Genomic DNA, 26,028 nt, shown 5'->3' with positions numbered 1-26,028 from the left:
TGATGGATGGAAAGAAGTCGCCTCTCTCCTCCTGATCCTAACAGATGAGGCTGAAGAGCTGCTGCTCTGGGGGGGAGAAAGTTGGGGAGGGGGCTTGGGGAAGAGAAGGACATTTCTCAACCTCCCACCAGAGCAGTTATAAATATGAGGTCATACAGCAAGAGATGATAACACATTAAGGGCTCTTGAGATATTAGTCTGTCAGCCTCGTTAGACACAGCCTATTTGGGGCTGACTGCGTAATTAGAGGCTGGGGTACCCATAACTCATTGGTGTTTATATGGTAGGAAGGGGCTTCAGTCACCATCACCCTCAGCACTCTGAGACGCCATCTTCATCAAGCATTAAACCCCTGCTGCAAATAAAATCCTTCTGCCCCCAGTAAAAACTGCTCCTGCTTCCCTCCTCCTGCCCCTCCCACTAAGCCTGGAGCCCATTGCACGCTCAGTGCACCCACCCTCACCTCTCCCCTCCCTTCTAGCTGGGGAACAGGGTTATAGCTTGGCCAAGGTGCCCCAAGGTAGTTATTGAACAAGTGGAAAAGTCCTGGGTCCCAGTTCCCTTCCCATGGAACAGCCCATGGGGAGCAGTCCATGCTTGGCTCTGCAAGGGACTGCATCCTCCAAGAACCCCTAGACAACCTCCATAGCAAGTTTGACCTGCACCCTCCCACCCTCCAGGGAATAGCTCCAGGCTGGGCTGGAAACAGCTTGGACAAAATGGGTCCTGGGAAAGACTGAGCAGAAATAAGTCCAAAGAAAGGCAAAAACATGCAAAAACACCAGGAGAGCTTGTCACTCCTGCCCTGCTGTGAGCATCCCCATGCTTGGTGGGGAAGCTGGTGAGGAGCTGGGCTTTCCATGTGGTCTCCAGTTTCTCTTCTCAGTTCTGCCTAGGTGGCAGTGAGCACTGACACGCACAGGCACTTCCCAGCCAACCCAGCCAAAAATTTGGACAAGTGAAACAGGGAAGGGGAGTGTTTCCCTTATGAAACCGAGCAGAGCAAAGGCTCCACAGGTGCCAGCTTTGACTCAATAGGGAACAGACAGGGAGCAGCAAGCAGGGGGAGAAAAGCAAAAGCCAAACCCAATGTTGTGCACTCCACAGAGCTTTCCCAGTAGCACACCCCTGTAAGTTCTCTTGCTGTGTGGCAGGAGGAAAATTAAGGCACCAGGAAGTGCAGGGACATCAAACAAGAAACAAGAGCCCTCGCAGCAGAAACTGCCTGACACTGCCAAGGTCCATGGCATGGCCACCCAACGCCTCATCCTCTCTCCCTGCTTGAGTCCTGTAGCCAGGGAGGGGGCAAGGGGTCTGCAGAGGAGGGGGCAACCCCATGGCTTCCCAGGATGAGGTAGGATAATGAATCCTGATGGGGGAAGTGACCTTTTCCAAATGCCACATGTCATTGGATTTTATATCACACCAGGACAATGTGCCATGGGTATTAAAATCGTTTTTCCAATAGAAGCATGCCTGTGTATGTGTGTGTCAGAGAAAGATGTGAGAAAAATAAAATGAAGATGTGAAAATTAGGCTGCGTCCAAACACGGCCTTTAGAAAGAGACTTGGATCCTCGCAGAGCAGGACTGGAAGAAAAGATCCATGCCTTTTGCTCCAGAGATCACAGATGATTTTGTCAAGGGAATATGACTTGTCTAAAACTCTATGACAGAAAAAGAGAAAAGGAACTCAAGTCCTGATCTCTGTTTCTAAAGTTCTGCAAAGACTTTCAACTCTACAGTGTCCCTCTGCTGTGGAGGGACACCTCCAGAGCTGCGCTACCCCTGGAGGCACAAACAGATGCATGTGGAGCAGAGATCACCTTGCACATGTGCTGCTGGACCCCACAAGTGTTAGTCTGGTGCATAAGGGGACAGCCAAGTCCTGCAGGACAGACAATATAGACAATGCCAACTTGCTCAGCCCCACCTGGGATGCAAAGCAGCCCCCATCCCTGTGGGCCAGCCCAAAGATGTGAGCAGAGCATCCATGGAGTTACCCATGCACACAGGTATGGACACTCTCCCCACATATGCCAGGATACATTCTGATGTGAAAACACAATGTGAAAAGGGAAGCATTGGAAGCCAAACTCACTTGAACTCCAGCCTGTTCCCTCAATCTGCAGGGCAATTGTCCGGCTGAAACAACAATTGTCCGGCTGGGACAAAAAAAAAAAAAAAAAAGAAAAGAAAAAAGAAAAAGGGACAAGCTGTGTTTGTTTATTCAGCTTCTTTCTCCCTCTCTCCTCTCGACAATACCCTGACACCGTGTCCTGCCGCGCCAGGGCTGCAACCCCAAAGGGCTAAATTTGTCCCAGCTGGAGCCCTGTTTACAAGCCTTGTCCTGTTTACAGCATGGTCCATCCTGCCCAGGGCCAGGCAGTGGCCATCTCTGGGGTGGACAGTTCACCTTCCTTGGCCTCTGCTGTTCCTAGGCTGCCCATGAGGTCCCTGGAAAGGACCCATCTCTGCTGGCATGCACTGGCCTTGCTCTGCTGCAGAGGGATGGGACCTCACCTGCCTGCCCTCCAGTACGGGGGTCCCCTGCCATCCAGGCTGATTCATCTGCAGGAGCTCCTTTTGGCAGGACTCAGTTGGCAACATCCAGGCTCTTATTTGCTGTTTAATGAGTTCCAGCTAATGAATCCCAACACATGAAAGGTTTTCATTAAACCTCTGGCTTGCTGTCAGCATTGGCCACAAGTTTGGAGAGGTTGGGAGTCACAAGAGTGGTTTCAGGGGTGACTGAAAACTCTCACCTAGGAGCCTGTGTGCCACCTGCTGCCCTGTCGCCCTTTCCACATCCATGCCTGGTCTCAGTGGATGCAGAGGGGATGTGAGATCCCCGAGGATGTGAAATGAAGCAGCTGGCCTTGTGCTACTGCAGCCTCCTTTATCAGGGCAGTGAACAGAGGCTCACCTCATCCCCAGCAGCAGGGCCACTGCTCTGCAGTGATGGATCCCTCTCTGTACCTGCTAGGGGCTACATCTACTTAGGCTTAATGAGTGAGCAACCTCCAGCACGCTGATGATGCAGCCTTTTCTCATATAGACCTGGTGGAAAACACTTCCTGATGTTGCCCTGGGAAGCCTCCTGCTTGAAGCCAGGAGTCCTGGATCACATGTTGTGATAAGTGGCTCCTTGTGTGCATATGGAGGGGAAAGGAGGATCTCACAGAGAGACCCTGACATGGGTTCAGCTCCCAGACTGGATGAGGGGCTCAAATTTCAGAGCCCAGTGCTGCATCTGTGCAAGGAAGGGTCCAAGAGCAGCTGAGTCTGGACCAAGGCTCCAGTTGCTGCAGGCACAGGAGCAGAAGACTGAGTTACCAAAACTTCCTGTGGCTACACTTTCTGGAGACAGATTGTCCAGAGCAATGCCCATGGTGGCACTGTCATGGTGTCCATCTTCCAAGTGCCTCCTTATCTCTCACTGCTCACACCTACCTCACTTCTTCTACTTCACAAAACCCAGTTTGGGGTTTGCTTGTAGCCTGGGTGGGGGGAAGCCTTTCTGCACTGTGTGTCCTGAATGGCATCACAAAGTGAGGCAGAAGCTGCAGGAACAGCAGAAGAGGGGTTGTACGCCCCAGCCTACCTCCCTATCCAGAGTTTTGGAGACCATCTGTGCATGACTGTGGGTGGGGGTGAATTTGAGCATAAAGGCTTGTCTACATGAAGTGCTGCTCCTGAGAAGCTCCCCATGCTGGGCATTTCCTATTCCCAAAATAATACTTTGTTCACTCAAGTTCACCAGACCCCCTTTCACTCTGAAATACAAATGGAAGTTTTGGGGAATATTTCAAAAGTCAGAAAATCACCCCCACCCTTCATTCATGTTCACTTCCAAATACAAGCAGGACTTGGGGAAGGGCTAATGGAATGGCACATGTGCACACAAACACACACGTCTGTGCCCCTCACACGTGCAGATCCTCATCTCCGGAAGAAGATCTTCTTGTCAGGAAGTCACGGCCCTGATTACTTTGTCTTCTACGTTTAAGAACATCCCTAACTGCTCCTTGGATAGCTCAATTAGTAAAGTGAATATATTATATAAAGTCTAAAAGATTAAACTATCATAGGCAGCCCATAATTTCATGAAGAAGTCAGGGGAGCATATCCCTCTTATTAACTCTATAACAAATGTGATGAAAATGTTCAAATAGAATGTTAATGCAATGTTACGTGTAATTTTCCCAGGCGATTTTCTGCTGAAATATTTCTTTATTAATAGTAATTGAGGGTATAAATTATGAATGAGGCGATTTTCTCCTTTCACTGGGAAAGACGTACTAATGGCAATAATTCTTTATAATAATTTTTTGGGGGGGAGAATGGGGAGGGAGCTAGGGTGAGGGGTTTAAAGAAAAAAAATCTTTAAAGGGATTGCAAAATATATAGACTAGCAGTGCATGTTTTATGGCAGGGCACTGTATTTTATATCCGTGTGCTGGCCATCAGTCCTGTGTGGGTCTGCACTGCACGTGCACGAGGTTTGGGCCTCTGGCAAAGGCGATTTCCTCCTCTATTCTATGCGTGTAAAGCCTGACATCAAGCACAGGGAGTATGAGAGCACCAAAGCTGTGAGTCTGCAAATTCAGGACTCCCTGTTTCACTGTTTAAGGGAAAGAGTGGCAGGAAGCACACGATGAGCCACAGGGAATTGTGGTTAGTAGATGGGTACTCAGGGATAAGCAGGTTAGTGGCGAATTTAATACAGACTCTGACACTTTTCCATGTTCTCATCATAACCAAAATCACTTCTTTGTGTTTTTCTTCGAGCTTTTTTTGGGTGTGTTTAACCATCAATTCAGCCTGCTAATCCTGACCCCCAGCACCTCCATGTGAGGAGATGCTTGGTCCTACAGCCCCTGAATCTTGAGCAGCCTTGAAGAGGGGTGGGACTGGGGCAATGCTGACTTCCAAATGTCACCCCCACCCCTCTGTGGGACAGAGCCTGGGGGCACACACAAGGCCAGCCCAGGGCCATGCACTCGCACACCACGGACAGGCAGCACCAAGCAGCACTGCTGCTTGTGGGAAAACAAAAAGTCCTTTTGGTGATGCCAGAATGAAAGAGGCATTTTACAAGGATTTCAGAGCTTGCTCTCCTTCAGGGTTGTATGGCTTTTTCAACAGACCAAATGATTTCAAAATTTTTCCACTCAAAGAAATGCTGGTTTGAGTGCAATTCTTAGCCCCTTCCTCCTGCACACATCTCTCTTTTCAAAGAAAGACAAAGGTATAGTCTCCCTTAAAGGTAAAGGATGGTCTCCCTTAAATTTTCATTACACTTCAATTGGCTTTAAAAAACCTTCTGAAAGGTTTAAAACTTTCATAGCAAAGAATCCACTTTCCCCTACAATTTTATTTAAAACTTTTCCCAGGAAGTAAACTTTTCAAACAAGTTCTAATCTACAACAAGCATAAGAATAAAAACTCCTGACTCCAGGCCTTTGCCATGGGAACTAAAGTGCTTCAGCTAGCTAAAAAATGTCTCTGGTAAGGATTTCCACTGAGAGTGGCCAGCACATACTAGTACCCAGTAAGGGGGCAGAGGTCCTGGACACCCATGCACAGGGGTGCAGATGTGCCCCACATGAGTGCAGATGTTTTCAGGAGTGGGTGGCTTTGCTCCTCCCCAGGGCAGCTCTTACACAGTGGGAGATTCTCCCTGCTCAGTCTTCTCCCTGAGCTCTGTAAGAAGAGCTAGAGCTGGTTCTGCAGCCAGCTGACTGTGCTGCCCTGTCTCTCCCCTTCTCTGGAGGCACAGACCCTCAGGCCCTGCCCGTGGCCTACTCCACACCAGCAGGCTGTGCGAGAGGCTGCAGAAACGCGAACAAAATCAGTGTGATCCGTCACCAACCCTCCTCAAAATTAGGTTAATAATTTATGATGTTAAATGGGACAGTTAATAGCTGGGCCAGATGATTCCTCAGCTAATCTAGAGCATGGGCTGAGCTGCAACGAGTCCTCTGAGAGTTCATTACACTCCCCAACCCTCAGTGCTAGTGCTTTTGGCTCTACTGATACCTACGGGAGGCTGTGGCTGGTGCCGCTGGCAACACGCCTAAGACTTGCCCCTCATCAATTAAGAGAAATAAGAAAATCGACAGGAAAATTAATTTCCAAAGAGACAATGCTTCTGAAGCCGGCACTGCCCCCAGAAAGCCGGGGGGTTATCTGGGAATCCTGCCTGGGAGGAGGCTGTGTTTGCTGTCTCACTGAATGTGGTCAGGCTGCTTTCCGGAGGGCTGGGAGAGCAGGGAGGGATGTAAGCAACTGAACAAAAGGTGCTTTGGCTTCTGGGTCAGTCCCAAGCAGGCCTTATGACCTCCCTTATGAGGGAGGGTGCTCAGCTGTATTTGTGAGGAGATGCACAACACACACCTGCTGTTTAAAGCCCCCCAGTGCATTGTGGCTCACTGGCAGCAAGGACTTACTCCCTGACAAGGCACATTCCCAACAAAACCTCAGAGATGAAGGGTCGAGATGAGAAAGTTCAGCAGGTCTTTTCTGTGAAGGAATCAGAGCAGGGTTGAGAGAATCAGGATGAGACAGTCAGAGGGGCCTCCAGGGCCAGCCCTCACCCAGAGAACAACAATGGGTGGATCTCCAGCTGCTTGTCTGTCTCTCTAACCTCCCTCTCACTGGAGATCAGATCAAGCCCAGCCACAGAAAGCAGGCATTGGATAAAATAGCTTCCCCTCACCAAGACCTCAGCTTCTGTCTCTGCCCTAAGCCATTCCATGTCCCCCACAGTTTTTGCTTCCTCCTTGGTCCCAGCAACCCTTCTAGAGTGCAGGACAAGCTTGCCAGCCACAGCCAAAAAATGCAAGGAATTACCAAGAGTACATCTTGTCAGTGTGATGGAGGCTTTCCATCCTTATCCAATGCAAACAGATCACTGGGGTCCAAGGCACCTGGAGAAAACACAGACCCTCTGATACTGACAATCTTTGTCTCCTACTTTGCCCATTCTGCTTTGCTTCTTCCTTCTCAAAGACCAGATTCTGCAAGGCAGAAATGCTTCAGAAAGCTTGCTGTCTCTTGAGATCATGCTCAAGAGAAACAAAAAGTAAGCAGGGACCCCCACCTCATTGATCTCAACTGTATTTGGAGGCTGGAATCTCTTCCTTTGCTCCAACAGCACTTTGGGGGTATTGACAAGCAATGCCAGTCTTTGGCAAACCTGGAAGAATGTGGCACAGGCACTCTTCTCTCCAGAAGAGTTAGAGATGGGTATCCTTGAGTATGGCACTTCAGACAGACTAAATCTCTTTTACAAATAGAAAAACTAAGTCACTAACTGTGAGTGACCACTCAACATCAGCAGCAATAGCAGCTGAAGGGAGTAATTCCTCCAACAACCTAAGGTTCCCAGTACCAGCATGTCCATATCCTGCCCTTAAGTGGGAGCTTGAGACAGACCCAATGGGCTAAAAAGTGACTGGCTGGGCTGCAAGTGCGGGCTGCTGCAGCCAGATGTGCACTGATGACTCGGGCAGATGTTGGCCCTGCAGCATATTCGGGCAGTAATTCCCCTTCTCCCTTCCACATTCCTTCTCTGCCAAATTCAAACCATGCACAGTGCAGGGGGATTACCTGCAATTACAGCTTTCACACGTCCAGGCTGGTTTCACTCGGCTGGGGGAGAGCAGAGAGAAGTAAGGGCATCCATACGCTGGGATTCTGTAGCCATTCCCCCTGCCTGCGTTAGAGGCAGCCAGTGCTGTCTCACCCTGCAGCTCCCTTCCCTCCTCCAAAACCCCTCCCAGGTGGGAAAACCAAGAAGGTCAGGGCCAGCACCAGAGTCAGTTTTCCTTCCAGCTTCTGCCCAAGTGAGTATGGGAGAAATGACAATTAGGGGGACAACAAATGAGGCTGCCAGACCCTGGGGGGGACTTGTGCAGTAACTTGAGGCTGAAGCGGAAATAGCTCCAGTCAACCCACTTAGAAAATAATCATTACTGTAAAATTTATGGCTGACATGAGCTTGTCTGAGAGATATGACTATTTAAAGGCAGCCAAAGCCTCCATTTATAATAATGTGAGGGAAGGAGGGATAGAGAGAGATGGGGCAGGTTTGAAAACCAAAGGGGCATTTGGGAAAGCAAAGGAGACTCTGTCTGCCTTGGTGGCAGGGGCAAAGGGACAGGGCTTCAGTGCAGAAAGGGTTGGTGTGGTGGGGTGAGACACTGTGTCCTATGGGAAGGGACCAACCCTCTGCCATGGCTCTGCTGTCCCAGTCCCTGAGACCACAGCACTCTCTGTGGCCTCTGCCAGTCACTCCTGCCTTTGGGGCTGACAAAGTGCCACCACCTGGGTGCAAGGTGTCCTGGGCCCCAGGCACACAGGTGAGCTCAGCACCATCCAGGCAGTGCTGGACAGAGACACCATCACCCACTCATGGTATGCTGCAGGATTCACCAGGAGTGTGCTTGTAATTACATGTGAAGAAGAAAGTCATTGCTGGGACAGGGAGAGAAAAAAAGCAGTGACAGGTTTGGAGGACAACAGGCAAATGCCGACAAGGTTCAGTTTCCTTTTTCCTTATATGTGTTAAGGACAGAAAATTAGTCTTGGTGGGGGACTCCTGATAGGCCACTGCTGTACCCGGGCCCTTAGCCGTCCTCCTTAAGTGCACTTCCCTCAGGGCTCTACAAAGAGGATGTAATCACTCATTGAGGCTTGTTTGGGGAACACCTCATTCCAACAGCAGAGCCAGAAAGAAGGCCCACTTGCCAGTTCCTTGGGCCAGGTGATCTGGCCAAACCTCACCTCCAGTCAAACAGAAATGCTTCAAATTTGCTGGAGGATGGACCCCAGGGATGCCCATCTTGGATGGAGACACACCACATGTCCCACCCAGCATGTCCCTGTGCCATCCTTCCCTATGGATGTGCAAGGGAATATGGCCCCTAGCCATGAGAAGGTTGGAAATGACCACAGAGGTATGGATGAGCTCTCCACTGAGGCACCCCCAGCAGGCTGATGGATGCAGAGCAGCAGCCTGCAGGACAGCACTCCATGCCATCCAGAGCAGGGAGCAATCCCTGGAGGGACCGCCCTGCGCAGGGACCGCATGGAGCCAGCCACTGGCATTCCCGCCTGGGCTCTCCTCCCAGTCGGGCTGCTCCCTGTCCTTCGGGGATGGCAATGGCTCCTCACCTGATTGAATTTCCAGGCCATCACTTGCTCTCCCTGCAGCTGCGAGGCACGATCGCCCTCCCGGCAACCCCACGCTCACCCCGCGGAAGGAGGGGCTAATTCAGTTAGCCCAGTGGCATTAGCTGCCGTGAAGAATAACCCGCCAACAAGGGCCTGCGAGCCTGACACAATATTAAAGACCCCACTGCCCTCACTTGGGGCAGATTAAGCTGGGCTCATTGCTTTAATGCTGCACTCCTCAGCCGGGCTCCCTCCAAGGCTCTGCACCTTAACTGTATTACCCCAGCACCGATGTGCTTGACCTGACGATATTGCTCCCACTGATAATTCACCTCCCAAGAAACTTTGCCTTTTTGACCTCCTGCTGGAGTAGGTTCTAACCCCATGGAGCAGGGCTACCCCGGCATCCCACCATCCACAGGCTCGCTTTCCCTCAGCATCACCTCCTGCCTCCCTGATGTACTAGGGGCCTTGAGGTACCTTCTTCTGCCAAGCTGAGGCAACTTGCCCCTGAAAACAGGTCACTGTGGCGACCGCAGGATCCCAATCTTTATCAATGACTGCACTGACATGCACAGTGAACATGTGGCACATGCGTGGGCACATGCAGAGGATGGAGAATGTAATTTATAGCACCAAGGATGTGCAGGACATCCCGGCTCACTAACCTCATCTGGGGTACCAAGGCTCTCTCACTAGCAATGTGAAGTGATGCACAGAGGGAGCATTAGGTCCTTCCTCTCCCAGGGATACACGTCTCATCTGACCCAAGGAAGCAATCAGGAAAAACACCCAAATACCAGCCTAGAGGGAGCCTGGGTTCCAAGTGAAACTCAACAGAGCGGTGTGGGAGCAAGACTTGGGGTCATCCTGCTGCTGCCAAGCACAGGCAATGCCAACATCATCTTGGCTTGGCAGCAGGCACTGCCTCCTCTCACCCAAAAGCTGCCAGCAGCTGTCTTGTGCTCTTATCCCTGCTTCACCCCGTGGCCTGCAAGCAATACAGGGAGAATCTGTACAGGAAGATGCTGTCTGCTGGGGCTGCTGGCTCACACAGCCTTGCTTTTCATAGGAAACAGCACCAGAGAGGAATCACTCTTGCACTTAGTCAAAACCAGAAGGCCACTGTATCCTATAAATCTCCAGAATGAAATCTTTGAATATGGAAAACTCACCTTTTCTGAGAGAAAAAAAAAAAGTCTGATTTAGCCACCTATTGACTTCTGCCCTCCTCACCAGAAAATCATAATAATCTACACCGACCTTCTCCTCTTACTTTTATCACTGCCCATGATACCGCTGATATAATTTTATCGTTATGTAAAAAAGAGGTTGGATTGTTGGATGCTCTATCTCACCTCCTTGGAAAGAAGCAGGTTGGCATCAGCAAATTATAACTCCAGCTCTCGACTCAGAACAAGGCATCTGCTCCCTGCTCTGCTCCTTTGCCTATGCACAGGTAGTTTCTATACTTGCCTTGCACAGTCAGTGCTTGGGTAGTGTATATCAGATGTCTTTACATAACTAATGTATATGTATAGACATTACTATTTACACTGAAAAATAATAATGACCAGGCAATGCTCACAACAAGCAAGACCTTATTTTGGAAAGATTTTGCTTCCTTATTTTCTGATTTCACTACTCAAAGGTGTGTTTCCTTTTTTTTCAAGAAGCAAAACTAGAAAAAGGAACGAACCTAAACTTCCACTCGTAACTCAGACCACAAGTCTCGGTGTTTTTCTTAACATTAAAACTTTTGGTGAAGCTGTGTTTGACCTGGTGCTGCTTCTGCACAGGAAGCAGAGCACCCACATGAAAAGAGTGTCACAGAGCAGTTGTGAAGCCACATGGTTTGATGGCTATCAGGACAGAAAGGGTCTATTTTGAGGTTTGCCATCACTCAAAGGTTCTGTGACCCTGGGGAAGGCACAGCAACTCTCTCTGTCTTGGATCCCCTCTGCCCTCCTCTGGGTGCATGGAGATTTCAATAGGGGCAGAAATTTGCTGCTGCCTCCCACCTGGGGCAGAAGGAGCTTTCCAGCATGAAATACCAGCTGTGCCATCTCACATCCTGAATTTGCTGGCTGGATCACTGCTCAGAAACTGCTTGTCCCTGGTGCTCTGCCCAGAGTCTGGCCAGACCTGGGACCTGTCCTAACCTGATACAGCTGCCATCCTGAGCAACACCAGTGGCAGTAAGTGTTCAGTGACACAGATTAGGCCAACAGACAATAGCAGAACTGGTATGGTAACTACATGGGAAACACAAAGGCTGATTCCCTCTACTGTTCTCCTGGAAAGACTCCCTTCAGCTGCTCACACATGTATTGCTGAGCAGGGACTGAATCCAATCCTGCTTACACAGGCTGTGACGTGGCCGAGGATGGGGCAGATCCACACTGCTGGAAGCAGGAGCAAACCCTGCCCTTGGTGTGCAGCCAAATGAATCGGAAACAAGGAAGGGTGTACTGCTTTTACAAGCCTTTCTTCAAAAAGGTGGGCAGTGTCAGAGTAGAGACAGGCCCCAAATTTAGGCTTGGGCAAAGAGACAACCATTCATTCCACATTTTGCAGTTAGCTCGCTTGAGAGGTGAATGGAAAATGGTTGATGTGAACACTTTTTCCTACTGGAGTTTATTTTTTTAAATACCATGCCTTAAAACTGAGGTCTCTGCCCTGCCACAGGGCCTGAGTTAACCTCATGCCACAGTGCCCATCTCCAGCTCCAGCAAAATCCCTGTGCTGTGCTCTTCTGCAGATGGGCAGTGCCTGTGGGCACCAGCAGCCTACAGCATCTCTGCTTTTCCACCCACTGGTGCAGAAAGAGATTGGTCAAACCAAAACCATCTCCACAAAGGGGAGCCACCTGTGCCATCGTGGGGACAGGGAGTACCTTTAGCGCCACCAGGAAGGTGACACGGGACATTGGGCCCTCTGCTTCTCACCCTTCTGACATGACCCCTCCTGTTAGGGGGAGATTTAAGGTGCTCTTATATCTCCCTGCTGTAAATGGCCTCATAAAAGTGACAGAACGACGTTCATATGGATGCTTGTTAAAATTTTATTACTAATCACCACCAAAGTTAGCTGCTATATTTAACCCAAGCTGGGGGAAAGAGGGGAGGGGACACTGCCTGGGCAGGATGGAGATATCCAGCTCAGAAAGCAAAGGCAGGACAGGCTGATGAGTGGCCCTGACGTAGCTCACGGACACAGACAAGGTCCTGCTTCAGCAATTGCAAATAAAAACCCCCGAGCCTTCTCATCAGCAGCAGCTACAAACCTTTTACAAGCCCTAATGCAAGAACAGGATGGGCTTATGGTGAAGCACAAGGCTACAGATCAAAGAGCCTCAGCTGAACTCCCACCTCTGTTGCAGCCTCCCCATGTAGCCCTGGGCTCTTCCCTGTGTGGAAGCTCCTGTGCAAAGCAGATGGGAACAGAGATTTAACAAGACAGCAGCTCTGCAGGCTGGGGAAGTCTCTCATTGCTGTGCAAGTGCCTGGCAGTCCTAGGATGAGTGAGGCCTCTCCCTTGGGGCTGCAAGGACACGCTTGTTAAGTTAAGCTTCCTTTCCTGTTTCAGTCAGATTTTGTCCTTGCAGGTAAAAAAAATGCTTGCAGAAGAGTGAAGAAAGCCCAAGGATGCTAACTGTCTCGGCAAAGCAGAAAGTTCAACAGTTGCAAAGGTGTCACAGGGCACTTCCAGATATGTCCTTGCTAAAGCACCTCTGGGAAAGGGCCAGTGAGGAGTTCTGCTCTCTGCAACATGACACACGAGGAAGGAGGAAGGTGGGCAAATGCATAGAGCATACAGCTGGTATGGACTCAGCTACCCTTGCTGGACCCACAGATTGTGGCCACCTCCCCAGACAGAAACACAAGAAAAGGATGGTCCAGATGGCTATAAAGGCAGGCCCAGAAGAACCAAGAAGATGGTCAGCTGTTCTGCTGTGCTGGTAGCATGCACATAACTCTCTGCCACTGTGTGCGGATGGTAGCTGGGGCAGCTGGGGCAGGGACGGCTCTTCCAACTTGACATGATGCACTGAGAAGAATGGGACCACTTCTGATCAGATGCTAACAGAGCACCCTTCTGCAGGGGATCATGGAAAGGCCATGATGGGTTTGCTGCTCTGCTGTCTGTCCAATGCTGGGAATAGTAGGAAAATATTTTATTGATGCAGTGAAGAAGGAGGCAGAGGGAGAAAAGTCTCACAATGAAAATAAACAGCTTTGAATGTCTCCTCAATTTGGTAATGGAACCCAGATGACTACAGGTTTCTGGAGAATGAAAGACAAAGTATTGCTTAAAAGACTTCAGCTACCAGTACACCTTCCTGCCTGCTTGTACAGCAGAGGGGAACAGGAGAGGGAGACATGCTCCTCTCTGAGAATACTCTCAGAAACCTCCCTGGAACTCCCCATCTGCATCTCCTTACAGCTTCATGGTACCCCCAGGTGTTTTTGGCAGGTCCAAACACCCTCATCTACCCTCATATTTGCTGTACTTAAGCATCACTGAGACCACTGCCGTTTGGCTCCCCATCACTGCTACCAGTTACCTCGTTCCTGGCACTCTACGGGAGCTGCTGTCTGTCAATCCTCACATCCATCTTTAGAGCCCTGTATAAATCTCCTAGATGCCTTTTTGCTCCCTATATATCTATCTAATTAATGTTAGTGTAAGTAAAGCACAGCCTTTTCCCCTTAATAAGCAGAGTGCTGACTTTATTACAGGTCTTTTTTCTCCCCCCCTCTTCTTGCTTCAGCGCTTTAAATCATGTTCAGGAAAGCGCTTACGAAGGGAAAGGCTGCACGTCACATCTCGCCGTGCCTTCGCCCCGGCACGGCTGGGGAGGGCCGTGGGGACTGGGGAGCAGAGGGCAGCAGGAGGAAATTGGACAGGATGTGTTCAGAGCGATGCCAAGAGCTCTGCGCTGCCAGGTTCGCAGAGGTCAGGGGAGAAGTCAAAGGCCATCGATGTGTTGTCTGGCTGAAGGCAGAGTCCAAGCAAAACAAGGTGTTAAATGTCTGCTAATTAGAAGTGTCAAAACAGGACTGGAAAGGCAGGCATGACTGGGGAGAGCCTGGAAATGTGATAAGTGGGGCTTGGTGGTGGGGGAGTTGAAATCCTGGGTCTCCAGATCACACTGCAGGTAAAAGTGGGAAGGCTCCCGCAGCTGCATTGCTCTTTGGCACCTTTTTGTTCAGAAATCCTAAATGTGAGATGTAAAGGATGTGGACTCAGAGGACAATAAGTTCTGTTGCATTTCCTGAGAATTCTTAGGATTGTAAGAAGCAGAGAGATTTTATAAATGTGTTGTCTCTTCAATGTCAGCTCTCTGTCTTTCTCTGAGATCCCCCTCATCCAATTTTACTCCCTGTCCCATGGTAAGTGTTGTTCTTCCTTCCTTCCTTCCTCTCCCTCATTGCTCTCAGACTGCGTTGGACTGGGTGCACCAACCTCTGCCTGCCTGCAGGCACTAGGGGCTGCTGAAGACGATGGATGATGCAGAAGGGAGACCCATGACTCCCACTTTCCTGAGGCTGCACAGCAAACTGCTGGTGAGAAGTGATGGAGGAAAACGTGGCCTGCAGGCTGGGCTTGGCTCAGCTCTGTGGTGACTCTCAAGCCCTTTGGCAGCTCCTTCTCCTTGTGCATCACATGGATGTGGTGTCTGATACTAATCCACAAGCACTCCATTTCAGAGAGCTGTGGGGACACTGCTGGAGGGGACACCACTGGAAGGGACACCATGCACAGGCTGCTCAAGCTTCTGGTGCCCAAGCACATCAAGCATATGAGAGTGTGTGCCCTTACAGACCCCTTACAGCCAAAGAAACACACCTGGCCTCCAGCAAGCCAGGCACAGGTAAATGATGCCTTACTGCTTCCTACTACTACACCAAGCCACAACCTGGTCATTCTCCGACCAGCACTGGAGCCAGAGGGCTGCCCTGAAAGTGTTAATGCTCCCCATGGCCTGGGGTGAAAGGGTTACCCATGTTGTGCTCAGATTCTTTGGTTGTAATGTGATTTCTTGGCTCCTGCGTATATATTTATGCAGTTTTGTGCACACTCCTGCCCACTCCCCCCACAGGGCGGCTATCGATCAGGCTAATGGAAGGGATCCGATTGCACATGCTCTGACGTGCTCCCAACAGCCTTGCCAATGCTGGCCTAGCCAATCAATGCTGAGGTGCCCCCGAAAATTTCCCATAATCTGATTTGAAGATGTGTTATCACTTAATAAAATCCACACTTGCCCTTCCTCTTCCCCCTCTACTGAAATGCATTTGCACTCTGGCTCTGCCATGCCCCCGCATCCTGCCAGCCTCTGGGAGAAGGACCATGGAGTGGCCAGGGGCTAAAAATGCCCTCTCTAGGTAAGGGAGGGATGGAGTAGGGGAAATCTGTTCTTTCCTGGGTAATCAGCATGACCCAGAAGTGCCAGGGGACACAGATGGTGATACAGGCTGGTGTGTGAGGGCTACCTGCTCCCTGCTTCCTTTCATGATGTACTGGCTGTAAGGATGGCAGTGAAAAAAGGGGATGAATAATGTTCCTGTTGAAAATATGGTGAAAAACGCTATCAGTCTTTGTAGCCTGTCAAGAAACATTCCCGTGGTCTTTGGCAAACAATTCACTATGGTGTATGAAAACACTGAGGGTATGTCTGGTGCCAATGGGTGTCTGCTTTCTGATCAGCCTGCACAGCAGTGACAAGAAGAAAGTCCTGGGCAGTTGGGGCAAGACACCAGTGGGGTTTAAATGAGATACTCCCTGACACTGTGTCTTCTCCAGAGAAGACTGTTTCTCCAAGTGTTGCATATAAGTAAAGCCTTATAAAATAAGGGCCTTGTTGCCCTTGTAAAATCATGGCTCAGGCCGGCTACTTAGACTAAGTATAAGGGAGCTATGGGAGACTGACTCAGCTGGGATGGGCTAGAGACGTGTGAGAGACGTGCTGTGTGACTGCTACACATTCACGTAGTGCTGTATGGTGGTTTGCTGACTTGGGCTTGTTGTGCCTTGAAACTGTGTAAACTGATAACTGGCAAACTGCTTAAAAAGTCTAGTTTTTGAAATAAAGCAGCTCTCCTTGCACTGCCTGGGGACTCTGCATTGTCACATCCAAGAAGAGCAAAGTCAGAGGTTCTCCTACTCTAACCAGACTAATCCTTTGTCCCCTTCTGGCCTTCTGCTCCAACAGAAGATCTTGGTGCTTCCTCGATGGCACACCTCTGTTTCACAGGAGGGGACACAAAGGGCTCAAGGTTTCTGAGCTATCAGGCTGGTTGCAGATGGGAAGATGGCAATGGACAAGTCTGTCTTCTCCCACCCTTGTCCAATAGAGGGAGGAGGACGGTGCAGGATGCACACCTCAGAGGTGATGTCTTTTAAAGCCCTGTCCCTAAAAGACAGGAGTCTCCTCCTATAGCAGAGCAAGAAGCCATGCATGCAGGGAGCCATGTCTGCCTGGGGATCCAGGGACAGGCACATGCCAGCCACAGGATGAACCTGAGCCCTACAGATCGATGCTGTGTGGGGCTGCTCCCTGGGGCCTGAAACCCGACACTGAGGTTCAATAATTCAGGGGGAGAGCTATCAATGGCTTCTCAGCTCTTCAGAGAGGAAAGCAAATTGAAAGGCTTGTCAGGAGTCAAAACAGAGCAGGGCAAAGCTGGGCTGAATGTCAGAGAGATTAAACAGGCAGAAAGCCACAGGGATGGGGATGAGGACAGGATGAGCGGGGAGGCCACTGCATTTTAATGGTTCACTTTGGCAACCATAGGAGCAGTCCAACTGCAGCAGAGCAGAGCACTCTCACAGCTATATAGGTGACCAGTGCTCCAGGAAAGCTCTTTGACCAAGAGGGTTTTCAGCAGCTCTGCTAAGGTTAAGGAGCCTGATGGCATGAGGTTCTCCCAAGCTTAGACACTGTGTCACTGAACACCTCCACAGAGTGACCTTCCTACTGCTGTGCTGGTGCAGTTGGTGGCCAGGGCAGAGGGGACTCATGCCAAGGTTGTGTGTCCCATTTGAAACAGTGCCTTGCATGGGGAGAAGGATGAGACCAGTAGCCTCCTGTGGAAGAAAATAACTCTTCCAGGCCCAAGTGGGACACTGCACCAACAGTGGATGATAAATAATGGTGATATTTCAATAGACACAGGTATGATAATGAAGAGCTATTCTTCTTTTGCAAAGATCACTTGTAGAATTAAATATTTATAAATGATATTTAGACTTCTAGTCCTGTAAAATGCCTTTTTTACACAGATAATATATGTTGACTTGTTGGAGAACCAAACCAGTTTGATATGATTTAATGCAGAGCTGAGCGACATGATTCATGCCTTTTCTTTCCCACTTGCCAGCCTACAGCATATGCAAGACTCTATCAATATGTTTCTACAGATATTCACATTAAAAAAAAATAAATAAAGCCACAACCATCCCAGCTGCATAATACATTGAAATCCTCCCAACATCCCAAATGCCTCTATCAACTTTGCAGTGTCTGGCTTGTAAGACGAAGTATTTCACACCACACCAGGCAGCTTTTTTAATGGACAGAGTTTCATTTGTGCTTTACATGTGACTTATCCAGCTCTGATGCCTGACCCTGCAGGCCCTCATGTGCGGACCAAGAGGCTGAACTGGCAGTGATGAAGGTGATCAGGGATACAGACCTAATCCCCCTCTCTCTTCCTTCTCAAAGCACTTTGGTACCACAGTCAAGCATGCTCCACTTAAACAATCATTTGGTTTAAGACAGATGTGACCACAGATGTGTGTTTTCTCCAGAGTCTGCACTGGTTTCACATCTTGAAATTACTCTCCCCAGCTCCATGAACTTAAAAACAGAGGTAGAAAGAGGCAGAAGAAAGAGGAAGAGATTGCCAGGCTGGTGACATGTGCCCAGGGACACCTGTCCCACAAAGCTCACTTGGTCCTCAGCCTGACCACAGCACGGAGATTTCATTTTGCAGTTTCACATGTATGAGGAAGAGAAAACTGTTCATCTTAAAGAAACTCCTTTTTACCCTCACCTTACATATAATCACTGACTGTTCACACAGCACTCTTCTCACGCCAGTGTTTGCCCCTGCCTGAAGAACAGTTGGGCTGGGCAAGGATCTTGGGAGCAATCTGCACCCCGAGAAGTGAGGCTGGTTTCTAGCCCTCAGAGCGTGCAGTTAGACTTGTTAAGCAGCGCAGGCAGCACTATTGGAAGGAGAAGTTTCCATTAATTTGCAGGTGCTGGGGGGAAGGGGGGAAGGAGAGGCCAGGTGCTTTCTGGATGCTGCCCCCAGCAATCTCCCCCCGGTCCTTTCCCATTGTTCCAGAGCCGTCCCACGCGGCCCTGCCAAAGGGGATAACAGGCTCAGGAACAAGCTGAGTGACAGCAGACACCTTATAAAATGCCTGGCTGAGCGGGCCTGGCGCCTTGCTGCACGCAGCGCACATGCCCGCAGCCCAGCCAGGCCCGGCCCTGCGCGCAGGTACCGAGGGGGGCTCACATCAAAGGCTCCGGTTTTGCAAGGCTCAGGACGCGGGAGGGCGTGAATTATAGACTTTGATGTCTGAGCAGCAGCAGAGGAATCGGCGTGAAGATCGTTTATAAATCGCTATTTATGGTCTCCACTAAGTACCAGGCAGCCCCTTAAAGCAAAGGATCAGGTTTAACTGAGGGCCGCTGCAGAGAGCGGCTGCCGGCGGCTGGGCCAGGCCTCTGCGTGGGCAGGACGTATTTTAGACTCTCTCCATCTCAAACAGCTGAATTCAACTGTGAGATACTCCCAGCTAACTTCCCTTTGCCCAGTTTAGGGGAGCCCCAGTGTGGGAAGCTGGTGGTGCCTGCAGAGCACAAGAGGCAAGGCTCCTGGAAAAGCAGACCTGTACCACACGGTGGTGGGGTTTAGCGCTCACATGGGGTTGATCCCGGTCCCTGCTAAGAGGAAAAGGGGCAAATTGGGAATCTCAGCCTACTGTCTCTGCTCCTAAGGGGCCATCTGGCTTTGCCTTGCTGCTGACTCTTGCCTGATGTAGTTTGTAACAATCCCCAAGGCTGGGCAGAGCTACACGCCTTTCCTTGGCTGAGTCTGTGCTCTGGGTGCCATGTTCCTCTTGAAGCAAGGCTGGGATATCAACCAGCTCTGTAGCAGAGGAAAGGATAGCATCCAACCACACATCACGTCACTCCTGGCTGTGGTCAGCTGTTGGCACCTGGCTCTCCCCGAGGGAGGGACAAATGCATGCTGCTGCCTATGGCACATCTGGTGTGCCAATGTTAAGAGATGTCTTAGAGATTAAAACCTTTGAATCCTGGGAACAAAAACCATTCTGATTTCAATTCACTGATCTGGAATGGTCAGTATCCCCCAGCTGGGACCCAACTAAAGAAATAACTGCTTTTGGGTTCTGTTTTGTCTCATCTGAGAATGAACAGCCTGGTTGGATTTCTCCCATGTGGTTTGATTCCAGTCCCTGTGGTCAGAGGTCAGTGGACAGCTGAGGCTCAGGGGAGCTGCAGCATGGAGAATGCCTAGTCTGGGACTGAAGCACTCCTGGTGAACCCCACAAGACCCATCATCCTCAAACATTCCCAAATGTATCAATGAGTCCACAGAGGTGGCTGCGCTCTCCTTGCCCCTCTCCTCATCCCAGAAAGAAATTCACATTACCTCACACAAGGAAGGACCATTACCTGGATACTGAGAAGCGCATCTGGGAATGCCATATGCTGTTCCTACACCTGAGCATCCCCTCCTAGCATGCACTGTCCTCTCTGCCCTGACACTCTTTCTTTGCCCTCAGTGGTCTTTGCAGTCCCCTTCATTGCAGCATAAGTTAAAAATTCTTCTGCATAGCTTTCATATCCTCTTCAGCACTACAAACTCAGGCAATCTTAGGCCAGGCAAAACACCAGCCACTGCTCGTTTTTCCCTGAAGGAATGCCATCCAAACTGTAATCTTTGAGCCGATCTGATTTACAATCCAGCAGCCAGTTCTGAAGCCCCCAGTTGCATTGCTTGGGGGCAATGCATTGCACAAAGATGCAGGCCCACGTACTTGTTCCTGTTCGAACAGCAAAAAATGCCATTGTGAACAGAACTGAATTTTCTCCCTATCTTCAATTAAAGGTTCATGTCCAGCATCTACACCAAACTTTTCAAATGCAGCTGCTATATTTTGGAAACTGAGACAGATAATGCTGGATTTTTCAATGAGTTACAAGCCCAAAATCCAATTCTGGCCCCCCAAACCAGTGGACATTTTTGAACGCTGACTATTATATCTGGAACCCACAGACAGACTTTCTCATTGTCCTCTGCTTGCCTTGCAGTCTCCAGCGTAGCAGCACTCAGCAGGCCTGGTTCTGCCCTTGCACATGCACATGTAAACTGTAGATAAGCACATATTTCTCTTTGCTCCAGCCACTCTCCAGGATTTATCTCAAGCAGGACAGGGAGCCCTCCACCACAGCTCAATGCAATCCCTCCTCAGACACGGTCATTTTTATGTCCAGAAATATTTATATACTTTGCACCACTGTTGTTTGCAGATTCTCTCTTGGTGGCTTCCACACTTTGCGGCAGCCCCTGTTTGAAGTTGGACCAGATGGGAGCCTGGACCAAACATAAATAAACCAATCAAATCTGAGAAAACAAGCCCCCATCCCTCCTGCCTCCTCCTCAGACCAGTGTGAAGATCCAGCCTGGGAGAGGGGGGCAGGCTGTGCTCTGATGCTCAGACTGCTCCCTCTGTCCACCCTTGAAGTCCCTTACTCCGGGCAGAGATCGGTATGTGCTGTTTGCAGGGGGCTTGTTTTTCTAACATGGTGAACACATGCTCTCTCCCGAGAATCATTTATTTTACATCAGAGATCCTGGGGCTCCTGACCCAGAGTTTTGCAAGATGGTTTTGTACTTTCCCTGATGAGGAAGGAAGACACATTCCTCCAGCTACCACTGCAAGAATGGCAGGTCCCGGATGTGTCCTTCACAGACCAGGCTCTCCCTCATTTCCCTCCCAAGACAAAGGTTAAAAATGACACACTGAGGTCAGAGGATGCTCCGAAGGGCTCCACAAAGCTCTCCCAGAAAGAAAATACTGTTTCTTTTCCTGACAAGGGCCTTCTTCTATAGGGCACCAGTGGATAAGATGAGCAAGGAAAGATGGACTGAAGGGACAGTGACCAAAGAGGCATCTTAATAAATTATTCACTATTTTGACTGTTTTCCAACAATTTAGGCCTCAAAAGAAGGCACAAAAAAAGCCCTGAGGACATTTGTCTGCCATCAAGGTCTCTTTAGAGCCACCAATAGCCAGCACAGTTCTTGTAATAGCCCAAAGTCAGACCCACCAGCAGTCCCACCTGCAGACCTGGCTGCTGCTGTGCCCTGCAGAGAGTTGCTGTGCCCTCAGCACTGGCTGGGCTGCATTGCATGCGGCTGGAGTTGCTGCCTCGCAGGACCAAAGGCACCATCCATCCCTGGAGCACAAGACACACAGTTCTCCTCTTCTCATGGGTGAGAGTCCCCTTAAATCCCTGCTGGGCATGGACTCCAGCACCCACCTTCCTTCCCTGGCAGGGAAAGGATGCCGAGGGAGAGCAATGGGGAGAGCAATGCATCTCTGCGAAACCCGATCCTTTAACACGCAGCTCCTCTGATGTGGGCAGCTTGTGCTTTACAGCATTAGAGGAGCAACATTTCATGGAAAATTCAATAAATACCCCTGTACAGCCAGACATCTGTAAACAAAGGCTTCCAAATTCAATCAGGCTGTGGGCTCAGAGCAGCATTTATAGGCTACAGCATGGAATATTATATAGGAAAGCTAAATGTAGGGGGAGGGAGCAGATTCCTGGAAAATGAAAGATCTTTTAGCTCTCTATTACCCCAATGAAGAGTAGCTATGTCTGTGTTGTACCACTGTGCCCCTTCTTGACTGGCTGGGGCAGCCTTGTCATTCCCAGCCTGCCAGCTGCCACGTCAATCTGTACTGGGCTCTCACCTAGCAAACACATTGCAGTAGAGACCACAGCAAGACAAGCAGGGAAACGCTGATGACTCCAGCAACTGCCAGCCACTCTGTTTGTGAGGAGTGCACTCCTGCTGCCAGCCATACCAGGAGAGTGACCTTTGAAATGTTGGTCTGAAGATGGCTCTGACATACCAAGCCCTGATCCAGGAGTAAATGCTTCCAGAAGCTGGAAGTAATTACAGCCCATGTTCAACTCACAGTGGGATTCTGGAGGGAAGAACAGTGAGTTGCTTGTCCTTTGGGGCTGTCCTGGGTCATGCCATCCCTCAGCAGGTTGACTGGGCCCTGTCTATCTTGTCTCCTGTTTTATCACAGCCTCAGTTTGCATTTGTATAAAACCAGATAAACTAGGCAAAGTGAAATGGGAATGTCCAGTCAAGGCTCTGCTGAGCTCCATGGTGACTCACCGGATGGAGCAGCAGTGCTGTGACCCTCAGCCATCCCCACCAGATGGCTGCTGACACTGGTACAGAAGATTTGCTCCCAGAGTTGAGAAATACCAGATGTGTAACACACAACTGAACACTGCTGGGCATGTTTGTGTACACTTGTGCACAGATACACACCCCCCACAAGCCACTACAGCATCCTTGTAGAATTTCCTCTTCCCTCTGTGGCCAAGGTTTCCTCTGTGGATCCTCACCCTTCAGCACAGTAACTGTAAAGGTCTCAAGCACACACAAGTGATGCTGAACAGCATGGGACATGGGTCCCTGCTAAGATCTGCCAACCTGATGACATTTTTCCAAGCCAAAGGCCAAAGATCTTCACAGTCAGGAGATCAAAACACTGTCGTTCCTATGCTGACTTGGTTTCCCATGCATCACCTGAAGGTGAACACCTACAGGTGATTTTGGTCCAGGCTACATGTAGCTATCATTTCAGACACACCCAAAATGGTTCATTACCAATCCAGTGGCTACATCACCTTGCAGGCTCTGGGCTCAGCATCCCCAGAAGTGCTGGAGATCTTTCTGCTGGCTGCTCCAAGCTGTACCTGCATGGTCAGGGGTCTCAACTTCTCCAAGCTGGACTTTGCAGATCCTTGCAAAGAGCAGGCCACCAGCTCAAAGAAAGCTGTTCAAGTCCTGCTGTGCTTCTGCAGCCCTTTGGGCACCTCAGGGGTGGTTACAATGGCAGGGACAGCTGTGATCCTCTGTGGAAGATGGCTATCAAAGAACACCTTTGAGCAGCGGGAGCTGCATCTGGATGACCAACTTGAACCCTCTGGCAGCACCCGCAGAGGTTATCAGCCCATATTTAGGGCAGGCCAAATCAGGCATTTGTCTCCTCCTTCCCCTTGAGTGCACTTTTCCTTACAGCTCAATCAGGCTTTACGAACACACCACCACACACAGAGGGCAGTATATATAATAAATAGAGCCTAGCTCTGAGGGCAGCAGCAGTACACTATTGCCCAGGGGACAGGAAGGTTAGTGGGATTGTGATCTAAAACCTGAGGCTGGCAGCTTTATGCTCCCCTGGGAGAGATTTCCACAGCTACTGTGAGGAAAACAATCACTGTTTTGGTTATTACACTTCATTTATTGGTTTGTTCAAAGATCACAGCCAGGTAGGCCTTAAATTCAGGGATGCTCAGAGCATGGATCTCCAGCCTCACTCTGTGTGGGTCACCCCAGGGTGCTCCCCCAGCTTGTGCCCTTCCCTACCCCAGGACAGCTGATCCTGACTGCGTCTGTAAGATTCCTACATCACAACCAGGCAAAGCACAGGAGGGAAACTGTCCCAAGGAACATGTTATGCTTTGGGACAGATCTACAAGCAAAGCCTCTCACTGATGTCAACATGAGAGGAAGCAACACTTGTGCTCTGAGGGAACCATCCAGCACATACAGTGCTGGGAGCATATTCACTTCCCAGGATGCATCTTTCATGTTGTTTGAGAAAACATGAGAAATTAGAGTCTGGATTAGACACATCCACACCTGTACCTTGGAGGACAGAGAGCAGGATGTGAAACACTGCTCCTCAATTAAGCATGGGTGCTCAGGGAACTACTTTAGGGTATCAACAAATTTACTCACTTGGGTCACACAACAGAGACTTTAAAGCTCTGGGAAGAGAAGTGTGTCCATGCAATGCAGAAGTCTGCAGAAAAGCCATGGGCACCCCTTTGCATGGTGATAGCACAGGCAGGAAGGAGCAATGCAGTGAACACCTGAGCTGCTTTGGTCATACAGTCCCCCAAGCACATCCAGTCAGCTACTGTCCCTCCAAGATGCATTGAAGAGCACTGGGTGATGGCTGGGATTCAGGAAACGTGGGGTGCTTCCCCCACTGCTCCTCAGCCAGCTGCCCTGGAAATGTTCCTATAAACTCCTATTAATTAGTTGACACTTGGACTGTGCAAAAGGCTGCCCCCTCCCTGTTTCCCCCCAAGGAGGCAGTGCTGGAGCAGGCCAGTGTGGGGGCTAAGTCTTGGGCACATTCTTCCAGTTAATATTTCAGCCCACAGTTGCCAAGGGATCGGGGCTGGCGTTTCCCCCCTTCCTCCCCCTTCCGCCTCCCAAAGCGCCATTGGTGAGCGGATAGCCAGGTTATTGCCTCCCCCTCCCTTTGCAAGCAGATGTATGGAAGCCAGAGGAGGAGATTGATGGGGTTTATAGAGTCTCCCTCCTGACCACCCACCATGGCTCCAGCTCCCTTGGGCCTGTCCACACCACAGTCACAGCAATGACTCCACTGGTGTCCACCACACAGAAAAAAAACATCTTGGCTACTTCTGCTGGGTAGCCTGGGTCACGTTTGCTGCCTTAGAGGACTTTCTTTGGGTCCCAGACACACCAGTGGGATGGGTGAGAGCTTGCAGTTCCTCTCCAGCCACATCCATGCAGTGAAGGGAACTTGGTGAAGCCTGAATATGAGTGACATCAAGTCCCTAACTGCTCCTGGCTTTCACAGGTGGCACAGAGCAGACTCCAGCTCGCCCAAAGCTTTCAGCAAGACAATGCACAGCAAAGAGTGGCCATACAGAAAGGGCTGCACAGCAACTCAGGACAGAATAGAGTTTGGACAAGGAGGCCCTCCAAAGAGCTGCAGCTGTCCCTCCTGGAGGCACCAAGTCCATGGCAGATCCTGGGAGGCACAAGGGTGGGAATAAAAGTCATGGAGGCTGGCTAGGCCCAAGGTGCCAACATGCTGTAAAGCGTAAGGAGGGGCCCATGAACTCATCAATGGACATGCAGGGCAGCAGCTCCTCAAAGAGGAGGGAGACTGGGTTTGGTGGAAATGCCTGAGGAGAAGCCTTAAAAAACCTCCCAGCTCATAAAAGTGCCAGGGATAGCATTTGGCATGACAGGCATCATTGCTACCAGCAGCACACTCAGCCAGGGCACCATCTCAGCAGAGGCTTTCAGAAGGACCATCTTGGGGACAAAGCCAGCCGCCACTGGATCCCACAATTTTCCAAATTAAACTAACCACTCCCTGCCACTCGCGAGAAGAAGAAACAAATCAAGTTAACTAAATGTGTTGGTAACATTTGGGCCATTTCCTGTATGTTTAACACATTTTCTATTAAGCCCACGACAAATGGCAAGGGCTCCAGGCACAGCCATAAAGGCTCCCTCCTGCCGCAAGCCGAAGGGGCTGCAGGCAGGGAGGGGAAGGTAAGCTGGCTGAACAGGCAGATGGGAGGTGAGCACATAATTCACAGCAGATCCATGATTTGATTAATTTCCCTGCTTTTCCTGCTGCAGAATTCCGGGTTTTATTGGCCATTAAAAGGCACTGTGCTGCCTGATTTTGGTGCGGAGCTGCGCCAGAG

General features: G+C 50.1%; 1 protein-coding gene across 7 annotated transcripts in view; it reads right to left on the bottom strand.

Annotated features, from left to right (window-relative positions):
• The window catches only part of RNF220 (ring finger protein 220), a 222,259-nt gene that overhangs the window by 126,647 nt on the left and 69,584 nt on the right, over positions 1-26,028 (bottom strand). The window lies entirely within an intron of this gene.

Source organism: Zonotrichia leucophrys, chromosome 8 (genome assembly GCF_028769735.1).
Source record: "Zonotrichia leucophrys gambelii isolate GWCS_2022_RI chromosome 8, RI_Zleu_2.0, whole genome shotgun sequence".
Classification (NCBI taxonomy): domain Eukaryota; kingdom Metazoa; phylum Chordata; class Aves; order Passeriformes; family Passerellidae; genus Zonotrichia; species Zonotrichia leucophrys.
The sequence above is the reverse complement of the archived record's forward strand: the minus strand, read 5'-3'. Positions and strand labels throughout refer to the sequence as shown.